Source organism: Galeopterus variegatus, unplaced genomic scaffold, assembly GCF_000696425.1.
Source record: "Galeopterus variegatus unplaced genomic scaffold, G_variegatus-3.0.2 Scaffold14, whole genome shotgun sequence".
NCBI lineage: Eukaryota > Metazoa > Chordata > Mammalia > Dermoptera > Cynocephalidae > Galeopterus > Galeopterus variegatus.
This window is the reverse complement of record NW_007726125.1, coordinates 956,071-965,500: the sequence shown is the minus strand read 5'-3', so window position 1 is coordinate 965,500 and position 9,430 is coordinate 956,071. Positions and strand designations below refer to the sequence as shown.

Below are 9,430 nucleotides of genomic sequence, written 5' to 3'. Positions count from 1 at the left end.
GGGCCGGCCCGTGGCTCACTCGGGAGAGTGTGGTGCTGATAACACCAAGGCCGCGGGTTTGGATCCCATATGGGGATGGCCGGTTAGCTCACTGGGTGAGCGTGGTGCTGACAACACCAAGTCAAGGGTTAAGATCCCCTTACCGGTCATCTTTAAAAAAATAATAATAATAATAAAAATTAAAAAATAAAAATAATAAAAGTTAGGCTAAACCTGAAACTATAGGGCTTTGGAGGCTAGGCCCTGTGAGATACATTTGCTTTATTAATGTCGGTGCTCTCTACAGATATTGTTAGAAACCCCCCAATTTTCCATCTTCTTGGCTAATGCCATATAAATGGAAAACCTAGTTATGGGCTTGCCTAGGACTCCTTATATTTCTACTTGTGTTCCTCTTTTCTTTTCTCATGATAAAATGTCTTCTATGTTGTTTGGGGCAACTTATGACCTACTCCCTGAAAGTCTCCATTATCATCACTCCAAGTTTCCTTAAAATGATGCCGAATAGCCATAGAGTCAATTGTTGTGTTTTCTTAGATCCTGTATTTGTCTATTTGACATCCGTTAATCACAGAGCCACACTAACAGCCGAAGTTATTTACATTTCCCCTACAATCTTGCTTTTGTGGGTGCATCAAAAATCATATTACAAACCCTCCCAACTAGTACCAAGTCCATACCTCCAGCCACCTCCTTTATCTAACTCTCACACACCAAGCCAACATGTCCCCTGCCTGGAATTAACCCAGAGCCAGGTACCAGACAGCTAGGGACAGCTCCTATGCCCCAAAGCCCACCAGAACTATTCAAACTAGCCCACCCTAAACTGTTTCTCTGCCCTGTCTTGCCTTTCCCACAGGAACCCCAGTGAAGATTTTGGCTTAGGCTTTCTCTTGTCTCCTGTCTGCCTCCTGACCAAAGTTGGTGCTTCTCCATGTGGCCCTGTGTGGTGTGGTGTGCCTCCTCTTCTTGGGAAATGTAGGTGATAAATTCTTTCAATGGCATTAGTCTCTCTGTGTCACGTCAGTCACCACCATAAATCAAAACCCTCCAGGTACAACTGAGACAGGGGCTGCCACCTCTGAGTCCTCAGTCCTGTGTGTGTGTGCGCGTTAAAGTGGACCTAATATAACATTTACCATTTTAAGTGTACAGTTCGGTGGACATGAAGTGCGTTCATACTGTTGTGAAACCGTCACCTCTATCATTCTCCACAACTTTGCCATCATCCCAAATAGAAACTCTACCTATTAATAACTCCCGATTACCTTGTCCCCCCAACCCCTGGTAACCACTATTCTACTTTCTGTCTATGAATTCTTGGTGCCTCACATAAATGGAATGATACCATATTTGTCCTTTTGTGACTGGCTTATTTCACTTAGAATAATGTCCTCAAGGTTCATCCATGTTGTAGCATGTGTCATGTATTTTATAAATACTTAAGATTAAGATTAGTGCACAAACCTCTCACTACCCCACCCCCACCTCCACAAAATCCTTCCAACAGTTGCCGTTTACCTTCAGGGTGAAGTCCAAACTCAGATCTGGTCTCTTTTTCCTGTCATGGGTCATCTCTCCCTTTCCCTCATTTTCCTGATATTTCCTCAAAGATGCCTTACAGTCTTCCAGTTTCCTGGCCTTTGCCTCCAAATCATACCCTGATTCATCTCTCAGTCTCAGAACACCTTCTCGGGAAAGCCTTACCTAACCTGCAAATCTGCATTTGGATCCCTCCTGGGTACTCCCATAACATGTCAGCATTCTTATTGCTCATATTGACACCATTAGTGTCCTTGTCTTCCTCTTCCACAGAATATGCCCTCGCAATGGCTCGCACTAGAGAAGGGCACAGATTTGAAGAACAGTGGATACAAAAGCAAAAGGAGAATTAAAGTAGTGGGAGAGGCAGGCAATTTCAGCGGGAGTGTCACCCCCTATTGGGTTGTGAGTATCCTACTTATCACTTTGGGTGATACCGTTTGGGCCTGAGTGTCAGCGGCTTTATTCTTTTGGTAGATTGTTTCACACCTTTGCATTGTCTCTATCCCGCTTCTTGCTTGGCCATTTTGCTATTAAAAATCTGCTTACTTTACTCTGATTTTTCCTGTACAAAAGGGTAGGCTGGGGAGTAATTTAACAACAACGTGCTTTGCTTGGCTGCAGCGTTTTGTTTTTGCAACATTTAAAAATCGGCAGATTTCACGCACACGCAAAGCATCAAACAAAACAGAAATAGGTTTATCAGGTTTTTTTAAAAGAGAGGGAGGGAGAAAGTAAGGGCGGGAGGGAAGGAGATAAGGAGGAAGGAAGGAAAGAAAAGAAAAAGCAAGATCTGGCATCACACGGCCCACATTCCTGCGTGGCAACAATCAGCTGGAGCCGAAGCATGGCTTCTCACTCGGGGACTGCACGTGTCCTTGGAGGCATCTGCGTTTCCAACCCCTTTTCTCCGTCAATGACAGTTCGCAATTGCTCGTGTAGAGTACGGGTGGGACGCGGGCCGGCGTGATTAAAGGGAGTGGAGAGGAGGGAGCGCCAGAGCCTCGCAGAGACCGACAGTCAGGGCCAAGAGACGGGGACGCAGAGGCTTGGCCTGGCCCTTCAACATCGGGGCTTTTCAATCCCGCCACAGTCGGGGTTCCGGCTGGCGGTTTCACCGAACGCCTTCACCAACACCAAGAAATACACCAAAAACGAAGAACCCGCCTAGGGCCGGAAGCCCGCGAGCGAACCCTAGTCACCTGACCCTCCCTTCCGGACTCCGATTGGGCTTTGGGAATACGTGCCCCTCCGCCAGCGTCCGGCGACCCCGCCCCAGCGGCCCAGGGGGCGGGGACGGATGCCGCCGGGCAACGCTATTGGTCGGCTTCCTCAGGACGTGGCCAATCGGAAGCCGTCGGATTCCGGCGCGAAGTGAGCTAGCGCGCGGCGTCGGGCCCGTGGTCGCCGCGGGGAGTTTGGATCCTGCTTCGGCCCGCTCCGAACCTTCGTGAGAGGTGAGTGCGGCGCTCGCGGAACTTCGGCCCGGCCCGCCGTGGCCCAGCCCGGCTCCCGGCGGTCCGGCCCGGAGCTGGAGGCCTCTCCGGTTCCTCCGTTGTCCGCTGTGGCTCGCCTAGGGCCGCTGAGTCCTCTGGTCTGGAGAGCATCCTGGAAGGGGAGCAGACACATACACGTTCCCAAATGGGGAAACAGAGGCCCGGGGACGGGGTCGAACTTTGCCAGGGTGGCCCGGGGCGTCGGTTGCAGACCGAGCCTAGCCCCCGTTATGTTCTTGTCCACGTACTCCAAATCCTAACATGATGCCTGGCACAGAGCAGTCACTGGGTAACCCCAGCCCAGACCTCTGGCACTACCCCCGTTTCCCTCCTCAGGGAAAACCGAAACACTTCGTACTTTTTCTCTGGCCTTCCATAATCATGAGCCGGGCTACTGGTGTTTTTGAGTGTCTGCTGTGTGACGTATCCTGGCACCCACTGTCTTAAAATTGTAGTTTCACAATACCCCAGCAAAAAAATATTTTTTTAAAAAAGCGGTTAAGAACACAGACTGTGTCAGATTGTCTGGGTTCAAATCCTGGCTCTGTGACTGTCCACACGTTACCTAAATTCTAAGTGCCTCCATTGTCATCTGTCACATAGGGGAAATGATCTCTTCCACTTCCTGGAGTTTTTGTTAGGATTAAACGATTTAATATATGCAATAAATGCTTTAAAGCGTACCTGGTACATAGTAAGGTTCTATTATCATTACCCAGAGGGATAGGTAGAATTGCCCCCATTTTAGACATGGAGAATCTGAAGTCTAAAGAGCTGTGTTTGCTGAAAGGGCATTTGGTGATTAAGCGGTAGAGACTGGATTTGAACTAAGCGCCTGACTCCAAATCATCACCCACAACATCACGCTTTCTCCCTTATCTGCCCCTAAATCACACAGAACTTTAGACACCTAATGATGTGAGATTGAGCAGGAGCCTGACAGCTCCTGGTGCCACCAGTGTAGATAAATGTCACTTTTGCTCCAGTGTCAGAATTAAGGAGTAGAAATGGAAGAGACTGGTAGAGAGATCAGAAGATGGAAAAGAGGGGAAGCAGAAGTATTCTGCTTGGAGAATAGTAAATAGAATAAAATTGAGGTGCTGTACTGTTTGAAAGTATTACCTGTGAGGGGGAAGGGAAGGGGATGAGATAAGGGAAGTGAGTGGGCTTTTAAATATATCTGAAATGTTTTTATGAAGAGAGAGAAATAGAATATAACTTCTTAAATTTGGTTCATGGGTACATGGGTATTCTATTTTCTGTACTTCTCTATGTTTGAAATATTTATACATAGATTTCTTTTAAGGGAAGAAAGGATAGAACAAAGAGACCCAAGGTAATTGAAAAATAACCCTGGGAACGAGTTAGTGCAGAAAGGCCCCAAGGGTCTCGATTACCTGTAGGATAAAATCTAAACTCCTTAGTATGATACATGAGGCCTTTGAGCAGTCTCTTCTCTAACCCATATACTATTCTACCTCAACCTTTGCACAAATAGTGCATAGACTACCCTTCACAACCTCAATCCTATCTGAAAGGTTCCACTTGTCCTTCAGGATCTGATTCAGTGTTCTTTGAAAAGCTTCTCTATGATTTTCCTGTTTTTCCTTCATCTGGGAAGCCATAGGCTTTTAAGAAAAGACTTTATTGTCAAACTTATCCCATTGCATTGTAATTATTTGTTGACGTGTCTATGTCTCAATAGTCCAGAAGTTCCTTGAGGGCAGTAATTATGTCTTACTCATCTCTGTACTTCAGTGCCTACCACGATGCCTGGCAGAGAGTAGTCACTAGAGAATGGAAGTTCTTGGAGTTATGACATATGGTCTTTGTTCTCTAGAAACCCAAGGAATGATGGAGTTTACTTTGTTTAAAAATTCCTGTATCTTGGGGGAGGGAGAGGGAGGTTAGGGAGAAATTGGGTGAGGGGCACAAAGAACAATTACGATTTATAATAATGAATATGCTAATAATATTGATTTGATCATCACATATTGTACACAAATAGTGGTAGTCAACACTGTACCCCCCAAATATCTATATTCCATTATATTTCAATAAAAAAAGAGAAGAAAAAAAAATTCCTGTATCTTATTGAAACATATTCTCAATATCAAGAAAAATGTTGCAGTCATAATCCTATCTTTTTTTTTTTTTGTCCTTTTTTTTGTGACTGGCTGCACCGCGCTCAGCCAGTGAGCGCATCGCACCAGCCATCCCTATATAGGATCCGAACCCACCGTGGGAGCGCTGCTGCGCTCCCAGCGCCGCACTCCCGAGTGCGCCATGGGCTCGGCCCATAATCCTATCTTTCAGTCACTTCAGCTTCTTCATTTCTTATGAGTCCTTTCCAAATTTTAGCTGTAATACAGAAAGGACATTGTTGGGTGGGAGGGGGGAGAGGGAGGAGGGAGGGAGGTTTCAGTAATGGGCCACAATAATCAACCACATTGTATATCGACAAAATAAAATTTAAAAAATAATAATAATAAAAAACAAAAATAAAAAACAAATTTTAGCTGTAAAATTAGCTATACATATTTAAGTAGCTATAATCATAATGTAGTATTGTGCTTTTTCAATATTAAATTATTCCATGTAGCTACTCAGTCTTCGTGGTTGTCATTTATCTTGTAAATTATCATAATATTCCTCTCTCCTTCTTAGTAAACTAAGAAGTATTATTAGAAATTAATAGGTATTAATTATTAGAGAAGTTGGACATTTTCTTTTCTTTCTTCCCAGACATCATCCTACAGTTTTCTTTCTTTTATTTATTTATTTTTTTAAGTTAGACATTTTTTCGTAAGTTTATTTAGTATGTATATGTATTCTGGTGAACTATGTGTTTATACTCCCTGATCATTTGTTCATAGGAACTTGGATATTCTTTATATGTTTTTAATATTAATCCTTTATCTGTTATTTGTTGCTAATTTTTCTTTTTTCCCTTTTTTTTTTTTTTTTTTTGGCGGCTGGCAGTAAGGGGATTTGAACCCTTGACCTTGATGTTATCAGCACCATGATTTAACCCACTGAGCCTTGTTGCTAATTTTTCTTTTTAAAAAATTTTTATTGTGAGAAACAAGATATATTTTTTAAAGTATATTATATATATAATTTGAAGAATGCTTATAAAGTTTAATTATATATTAAAAATTATATTGTATAAATAGTAAATGTAAAGACTAATTACACATAACCATCATCCAGATCAAGAAATAGAACATTACCAGTACCCCAGAAGTGTACTTTCCTCATCATAACCTCCTCCCCACATTAAAGATAACTATTCTCCTGACTTTTGTGATAATAATTTTTTTTTCCTTTTTGTCTTTTTTCGTGACCAGTAACGGGATCGCAACCTTCAGTGTTGCGCCCGTACCACGCTCAACCAGTGAGCGGACCGGTCTCTATATGGGATCCGAACCCTCGGCGGGAGTGCCGCCACACTCCCAAGCGCCGCACTCTACTGAGTGTGCCACCGGGCCGGCCCTTGTGATAATAATTTTTTTGTATTCATAGTTTACCCCTCTATGCAACCATAAATAATATAGTTCAGTTTTGCCTGGCTTTGAACTCTTATAAATGAGATGATACAATATGTATTCTACTGTGTCTTTCCTGATTGGCTCAATATTATGTTTGTGAGATTCTTCTGTATTGTAGATACAGGTTTTTTAATTTTTAAAAAGTAATATTGATAATTTAAAAATAATTTTTAATAAATTTTTTATTTTTGTTGCTCTAGATGATTATTTTACAGTTTATTTTTCCACTCTACTTTGTTTTAATTTTAATTTTATTGTGGTAAGAACACATCTGATCTAGGGCCGGCCCGGTGGCGCACTGGAGAGTGCGCCGCTTGGGAGCGCGGTGGCGCTCCCGCCGAGGGTTCGGATCCCATGTGGAGACCAGTTCCCGCTCACTGGCTGAGCGCGGTGCGGGCGCGACACCGAGGGTTGCGATCCCGTTACCGGTCAGTAAAAAAAAAAAAGACAAAAAAAAAAAGAACACATCTGATCTATACTCTTAGCAGATTTTTTAAGTGTACAATACAATATAGACACAATGTTTGACCGCACATCTCCAGAACTTATTCATCTTGCCTTACTGAAACTTTATACACTTTGATTAGCAACTTACTATTTCCCCCAGCCCTCTGCCCCTGGCAACCACCATTCCACTCTCTGCTTCTATGTGTTGGATTACTTCAGATACCTCATATAAGTGGAATGATGTAGTATTTATCCTTCTGTCACTGTCTTATTTCATTTAGCATAATGTCTCAAAGACATTTGTGTTGTCTTATATTGCAGGATTTCCTTCTTTTTTAAAGCTGTATAATATTCCATTGTATGTGTGTAACACTGAAAAGGAAATCCTGTTTCTTCTCTACTCTATACTCATACAATACTTCATTTTTGTCACCAAATTTGTGGGGTTTTCCCCCAAAATAATTTAATTCAGTTCTCCAACAGATACCAACTGCGTGTTCCTACAATTTTACTCAATTCTGACAATAACTACCTGGACTTAGAGCAGACCACATATGTTAAGGGATCAGTTGCATGAGACTGCCCCCCCCCACCCACCTCACTCCTGCTTCAGACTTTAATTGTAAGTGGTGGTCCCCACCTTACCCATGACTTCTGTCTGATTTGGCTACAAATCGGAGGTTCCCATTACCCGCTTTGATAATTTGCTAGAATGGCTCACAGAACTCAAGGAAAACAGTTTACTTACTAAGTTACCAGTTCATTATAAAAGGATACAACTCAGGCACAGCCATAGGGCAAGGTATGTGGGAAGGGTCATGGAGCTTCCATTCTCCAAGCATACCACCCTCCCAGCATCTCCACATATTCACCAACCCAGAAGCTCTCTGAACCTTGTCTTTTTTGGTTTTCATATAGGCCTTGTTACCTAGGCATGATTGAGTAAATCATTCGCCATTGGTGATTAAGTCAGTCTCCAGTCCCTCTCCTCTCCCCTCCCTGGAAGAAGTTTATATTTAACTAAATACAAGCGTTTGGGTCAAAGAGTATGTATATGTTTTATTTATATGCCAAAAATGCCACTAGTTTTCAAAAGTGGTTACGTTCCCACCAATGTGTTAGATTTTCCATTGCTCTACATCCTTGCTAATACTAGATATTATATTTTTAATTTTTGCTAATCTGGTAGGTTATGTGTAGTAGTATTTCCTTGGGGCTTTAATTTTCCTGATTGTTAATGAAGTTGAGGACCTTGTTGTGTTTATGGGCTATTTCCTCTTTTGTAAAGTGCTTGTTCAACTTTTCTGTCTTTTCTATTGAGTTGTCTGTCTTTATCTTATTGTTTTGTAGAACTTCTTTTTATATTCTCCATACTAGTTATTTGTCAGTTTTATTTATGTGTGTGTGTGTGTGTGTGTGTGTGTATCAAATATCTTTCCCTACTTTGGCTTTTTTTTTTTAATGGATTTAAAATAATTTTAGTCAACTTTTTAAACCTCTTTTATTGTGAAATATTGTATATTATATTTCATAAATATAACTTGTGCAGGAATGAGTTAACGTAGTAGGCCTGATACTGTTACCTTTAGAAAGGCCTGCTTGCAAGATTAGCCCTTAGCTGGTGGTGTCTGGGAACTTGGCTTTTGAAACTTTTCCTACGCTGATAAGGTTGTTTTGCCCACCTTGACCACTAACACCTGTTTTCCTTTTGGAAGTTTGAAATTTTGGTGGGCAGAAGGTTCCTATGTGACCAACCCCCAGGAAGAACCCTAGATTTTGAGTCTCTGACAGGCTTCCTTGGGCAGAAACATTGTACACAGGTAGCAGCATTTCAATTCAGAGCTCACCCTTCCAGAAGGTAGCATAGAAGTCTGAGCATGGATTCGTATAGACTGCATCTGATGTGTCGTTTTCTCTTACTGATCTGGATGTGTATACTTACAGTGTTGCAGTAATAAATCTTTTTTCTTTTTTGTAGTAAATCTTAACTGTGAGTACAACTCTATACTGAATCCCACGAGTCCTTCTAGCAAATTATTAAACATGAAGGTGGTCTCTAGGGACCCTGGAACAACAGCTTAATGACAATTTATAACCCAGAAGTTGTGGGTAACGTGGAAATTATAGTCTATAGCGGGGGTGAGCAGCCTTCTGGGACTGATCCCTTAACATGTGGGATCTGCCCTAACTCCAAGCAGTTAATGTCAGAACTGAGTTACCTGTACCTCCCTCCCAGGTAAGAAATAGAACATTGCCAACATCCTTAGAAGTCCCCTGTGTGCACATGTCTAGTACCACAAAGATAACTGTTATTTGTACTTTTATAGTAATCAATACCTTGCTTTTCTTTTCTTTTTTTTTTTTTTTTTTTTGTTTTTTTGTCTTTTTTCCGTT

General features: G+C 42.1%; 1 protein-coding gene and 1 pseudogene across 1 annotated transcript in view; both read left to right on the top strand.

Annotated features, from left to right (window-relative positions):
- The window catches only part of LOC103585006, a 6,981-nt pseudogene extending 4,061 nt beyond the window's left edge, over positions 1–2,920 (top strand).
- A 30-nt stretch (positions 2,921–2,950) lies between these two features.
- BLM (Bloom syndrome, RecQ helicase-like) overlaps positions 2,951–9,430 on the top strand; it is an 88,295-nt gene continuing 81,815 nt past the window's right edge. Inside the window, exon 1 of the mRNA XM_008565860.1 lies at positions 2,951–2,999. The gene's annotated coding sequence lies outside the window, so the exon portion shown is untranslated. The remainder of the gene's footprint in view (positions 3,000–9,430) is intronic.